Below are 6000 nucleotides of genomic sequence, written 5' to 3' on the forward strand. Positions count from 1 at the left end.
TCAGACCTGCGTAGCTGGCACAACCAGTCCCTGACCAGAGCCGGCGACCTTTTCTCAGACAGCCACATCCTTTCGTTTGAGCAACTTCAGGACGACTATGACCTCCCGCCGGGACAATTTCTCACTTGCCATCAACTACATAACAGTTGCAATACCTTATGGTGTACATAGGACAAAGAGCTTCTTATGCACGCTGTCCTTCAAGCGCTTCTTACCATGTGGGAGCGTTGGTCATGTGATCACATGGCTCTACAGGACACTTCGAGACCATACAAGGACCCCGAAGGCCCTTTCGCGCTAAGTGGGAGGAAGGCAAGGACAGGACAATGACAACGCTGAATGTGACAAGGCCCTGACCTTTCCTCAGAGCGTATCGAGAAATGGCAGATTAAAAAATACTTTGTTTCACATCCTTCACCGTCTGTTCTTGACCCCCACCAACTCAACTTCTTTTTTCCCCACTGTAGACCTACGATGCCTGTGCTGTATATCAGGGGAAACGGACTTCCATCACATGTTATGGTCCAGTCCTATCCTCATCACCTACTGGAGGGGAGTACACCCTACAGATGAAGAATCACAACATCTTCGCAAACGTCCATTTCCCAAGAGTGGGACACACTTCTAACAATTCCTGCACCTCATATCCCCGGATGATCTTCCCCGTGAATTTGACAGCAGAACACACCAGCCTTAAGAGCCCCCTGCGAGCATCCTTCCCGCACTTCATCATCGCTGGTATGTACTCCTTGGCCCTTTTCTCCCCCACCCGCTCCTAACTGCTCACACTGTGGAACCGCACAGCGAGTCCGCCTCACTGCTTTGCCTACACTGCCATTCTTATATTATTCGAGTCACTAGACATTCTTCCCACCACTTTCCAACTTAGTACATCTTTGTCTGCCTTCATGCTCCCCCCACCCCTTATTCCTAGTTGTGGTATTCACACACTGAAGTTGCATTGTTTTTTAATACTCTACGATTTGATTGCAACACTGTTGTATGCACTGTATAAACTATGTTTTTCCCTGGCACTGACATGGTACAGCCATGCTCTGGATATTAGATTTCTGATGGTGTTACACGCTTCAGGTCTACTTTTGCGATTCCTTATTCAGGTATTCCTTTTGCATTATTGCGTATTTGTTTATCAAAACAACTCTAATAAAAATACTTACTAAAAAAAAAGGGAAGTGGCAATAAGGACAGCTGGCGTTCACCTCAGGGGAAAACTTGTTAATCTTTACAGGAGATAAATACATTATATGCAGCACAAAGAAATGGATAACCCTAAACAATTGCATTCCTAGATATGGAGGCCGGGTAGGCCAGCACCCTATCCCACTCCAAGTGAGCAAAGGCCCGCCCAAGTTCCATCTGCAATCTCTCCTGAAGGCCAGGCTAGATAGTACTGAATGCAGGGCACGAGTCGGCGTCCACCCACTATTTTCGCAGGGTGGACGCTGTCCACCCTGGCAAGAAGTTGGCACTGAAAAATATGTTGAATTCATCCCAGTGTACTTTGCAAACACCGGGACCCATTTTGCAGCGCCTGCACGTTGTGCTCTACTTTTGATCCGCAACAACTTGCGGGCAGGTAGGGGGCTTTCTTAGTTCAGACTCCTGCTGGGCGCATAACAAAGGCCGAATCTGAGGGGTCATCTGGCCTCCTTTTGTTGGAGTCTCATGACTGGGAGGCGTCAGGAGCCTCACGCCTAGATGCAAATGCAGCAGAGGGGAAACAAAGGCTCACACCTTGTTAGCACTTGACACATACTTAGGAGAGGCAGCTTTTCACTTTATTCAGTCCCTGTTTACAAGATATGCATTCACTGTTAGAATGTCAGATGTGTTGGTCTTTCCCTGTATTTATACAAAATAAATGTAATGTATATAGTGCTTACTACCCCCGAGGACGCGTTTAAATAATTTATGTACCACTATTTTTTCTTTTAGTGCACTATGGGTAGAGGAAGTTTAGGCAGACAAAAGGCAACATTGTTTTAAGTGTAGTTTACAAAAGTGTGAATCTTCTGCTTAAATCAGGAGGGTTTCCCCATATACTCGAAATAAGCTCCAGTGTACTCAGGATAGACATGTTAAACATATGTGAGGGCTTAAGATCTGATGACACTTATGTCACACACCACGGTGTCACACGCTGCGGTATCAAACTCCATGATGTCACTTGGATTCTGATTAACTAGGTTAGTCCCCCTACTTCTTTGTTTAGGACTTGTGCCCTGACTGAATGTGCTAATCCAATAGCTTTTGCCAACCATACGATTAGTCTCCATATATTGCCCATGATGGAGAGGTACTGTACAACAGCATTGATTTGGTGTTCTATTGCCACAACAGTCCAGTTAGTGCGCAAGATACGAGTCAGTGTGTGGTATGGTAGGAATTGACCTCTATGTAAGTTATAGAGGTCTTACCAGCTAATCAAAGGCCAGCAGATTGCTATTCTGCAGTGAGTAATGCCTTTTCTTGACTAAAGACTTGCATATTCACAGTGCTTTCTGTCACAGGCTCTGACGCCAGCTATAAATATGTCTGTCACTATTCCCCAGTGCACCAGTCCAGATTCAAATCGGGGACCCTTCAGGTAGACATATTGAGATCTTTAGCGAATGTATTAACCAACTGTGTTTTTGAACCCGAACGGTACTATATATAATCACACATTTACTTCTTTTTGTAAAGTCTCTGACCTAACCCCCACACTCAGTGACGGTCCATCTCATTGTACTTCGGTTCAAAGTATCCATACTGTTTGAATGCACTTCTACTGCTGCCATGAAGCCCCATATAAATGCTACAATACACTTCTGCTAAATTCAGGAGATGGTTTATATTTATACCTTTCCACCTATCGTTGTAAAAAAGGATGCCTTACATTGAAATGCACGCCCGATTTAACTATAAAAAGATAAATTAGGCGGTTTACATGAAAACTTTAAAGAATACGGGACTGGTTTTAACTATTTCATGTCGTTTGGGAATATTTACTGGTTTTCATCAGAACCTTAAGCAGTTATTTCAGTGCGTGTGATACATAAGGGTCGTTACTTTGGACAATTCTGGTCACATTTCAATACAGGCTTTGAGCAGGGAAGCTCTCCCCTAGAAGCTACAAACAGGTTCATGTGAAAACAGTCTGATAACCACGCGCACCCTTCCCAATCTCACCATGGAGACAAAACCTCCCTTAAAAAACTTTCGAGGCAAGGCAGTGGTGACTCTTTGCTGCTGTGCCGTTGACGCAACATACAAACACCGCCTTTGGCAACAATAAAAATCAAGCCTTCATTCAATCAGAGATCCCTGTTGACTGGATATATACAACGTTAAAGATGCGTTGAAGAATGAAGCAGGCACTGAGGCTCACATATTCATGGTTTGGGAAACTATTCATTCTGAAGCCAAAATTCGCCCGCTTGGTATTTTAGCAAAAGCCAAAATGCCTAGAGGAAACACAATACACTACACAATACACATTCCATAACTGTAAAAATATTTGAAACTATTGGGTGGATTACGTTTCTCCAAAACCCACATCTGAGTGGGACAAAGCACATGCTCTTTCAGCACCCTGTCAGCAGCTCGGTGCTTGTATTGTGCCCCCCGGCTTCCAAAATGGTAATGAAGCCCAGTCTGTGGCGGGCGAAGAGGGGACAGACTGCCAGTCCTGCTCCCCCTTAGAGACGGAATAGGGCTCGTGTAAGTGAAGGTTTGGAGGGGTAGCACATCACACTCACCGGCGCGCCAGCCCTGCTGAGTTGTGTTGTGAGAGCACGGCAGAAGCGTTAATGACACAAGCGACCCTACAGTGGCAGCAGAGTGACAGAGCCGTGTAGAAAGGAGGAGGGCCGCAGGAGGCGACACGCTCGTGACGCAAGGTACAGACCGAGTGGCTCTCGGCAACAGAAGTCTGTTTTCCACACCGGCCCTCTTCCCACTGATTATAGATAACTTACTGTCAAAGTCAGCCAGTGGAGTCGGGGAGTCAGTCAACGGAAGGAAGCCGGGTAGTGCAGCAGGTTTATTCTCTGCCAGAGGCGCGGGTACTATGTTGGACACCACGCCAATAAACAAGCCGCAAATGTTTCCTCATCCAATGTCAAGGCACAATATAGTCTGGAAGGGGGCAGCACAGCCCAACGAACAGCTAGCACGGAAATCCCTCAGCCAATCCAATGGCACACACTCCACCAACTAAACCAATGACAAGTCGCTTTGACACCACTAAAATAATATGTCCCTTCTTACCTGATTGGTTGCCGACACGCAGCTGCCCAATCTCTACTTTTGCTCGTTGTAATTGAGGAACGGTAGGCGCCTGTCAAAGTAGCACAGGTGCCAGATTTTTTCTGTTTGCTTATGTGCGACATTTCCATGGTTTCTGTGTACTTAGTTATGAGTGACATTCAACGACCATATTTTTGCTAGTAAAATTAAGCAATGAAGTGCATGGAAACATAAATGACACACTTTTGAGCAATGAGAAACTCTTAACAAAATCCTGAAACTGCTTCAACCCCCTTAAATGGAAGGTCGTGAAGATTTTTTACACAAATGTGGAGAGGCAACGCGTATCAAGTATGTTATTGGCTTCAGATACCATACAATTAAACATGAATAAATAACAGGAGTGATGAGTCTTCCAACATGATGTAGATTTTCAAATGCTTTTATTGTGATTCATAAAATCCACAGCCACAGCCTACGCGTTTCTCCCAACACGGGCTTCTTCAGGGCTTGTCTTTATATATTTGCACTAATACGGTATTTCTCCAAAATAGGGAGTCTTCATTGACGTTCCACTCCAGCATGGGCGAGTATATCCCAATTTCCACAGTCGCCCATTCAATAATGGGTGGGTATTGTTATGGAAATCCCTCCTGTGTCAGGGAAGTCCTTGCTTCTTAGAATGAAAGTAGTTGCCTTGATGATAGCCGTGTCGCTATCATATGCCAATTAAGGCACAATATCCTATCTCCTATGTCGGAGTCTTTCTCGTCGGATCCTCGTTCCGACATACGCCTTCCCGAACGAGGATCCGACGAGAGACTGTGAAAATTGGGATATACTCGCCCATGCTAGAGTGGAAGGTCAATGAAGACTCCCTATTTTGGAGAAATACCGTATTGGTGCAAATATATAAAGACAAGCCCTAAAGAAGCCCGTGTTGGGCGAAACGCGTAGGCTGTGGCTGTGGATTTTATGAATCACAATAAAAGCATTTGAAAACCTACGTCATCTGTTGGAAGACTCATCACTCCTGTTATTTATTCATGTTTAATTGTATGGCATCTGAAGCCAATAACATACTTGATACACGTTGCCTCTCCACGTTTGTGTAAAAAATCTTATATGCCAAGTTAAGACCAACATTGGTGGCTGGTTTTAGGAGGTGGGCAATAGTGCAAACCGTAGTCCGAACCAAGGAACGGTTTTCATAACTGTCCGTTAGTGCGGTAATAGTACCTGCCACCAGTTTCTGTGTTGTAACTAAGGTCGTGAAGCTGTTGGAGGACAATATTTTCCCACAGCCATCAAAAGCTCATATTCAATCGGTTTCTCCTGCTGTCAATTTATTTAATTTGTATTTATTTAATGCATTTTTATATAGCGCAGACTTCACCCAAAGGTGTCAGAGCGCTTCACAATAGAACCAAGTAATTAAACAGTAAACCAAAGCACACAGCAGCTGACCAAGGTTTCGCACATCAACTTTGTCTGTTTCCAAATAGTTAGTGGTGCATCCACTCTCACCATCCGCTGCCAAGGATGTCTGTCAGAGCAATAATACATCGGCATAGAAGAAGGGGGGGTCAGTGTACACAGGATGACGAATGGCGTCTGGACCAGTTACAATAATGTTCGTAGGGTGCCGATCCTTCAAGGGGGCCAGGATAAATATTCGTTGACTTTCTCAGCTCAACACTGTAGCCAACTTGGGAGACTCAGACAACCATTCCACTTGGAACTGGGCGC

At 45.0% G+C, this 6000-nt stretch overlaps 1 protein-coding gene across 2 annotated transcripts in view; it reads right to left on the reverse strand.

The window, feature by feature from the left end:
* Positions 1–4132, reverse strand: part of SCAPER (S-phase cyclin A associated protein in the ER) — a 3157511-nt gene extending 3153379 nt beyond the window's left edge. Inside the window, exon 1 of one of the 2 annotated variants that reach the window (XM_086959426.1) lies at positions 3981–4132. The gene's annotated coding sequence lies outside the window, so the exon portion shown is untranslated. Of the gene's footprint in view, positions 1–3761; positions 3868–3980 lie in introns of those variants that run through there. The other variant, XM_086959427.1, reaches the window with a different exon arrangement.
* Between the last annotated feature and the right edge of the window lie 1868 nt (positions 4133–6000).

This window comes from Lissotriton vulgaris, chromosome 2_2 (genome assembly GCF_964263255.1).
Source record: "Lissotriton vulgaris chromosome 2_2, aLisVul1.2, whole genome shotgun sequence".
Taxonomy (NCBI): Eukaryota; Metazoa; Chordata; class Amphibia; order Caudata; family Salamandridae; genus Lissotriton; species Lissotriton vulgaris.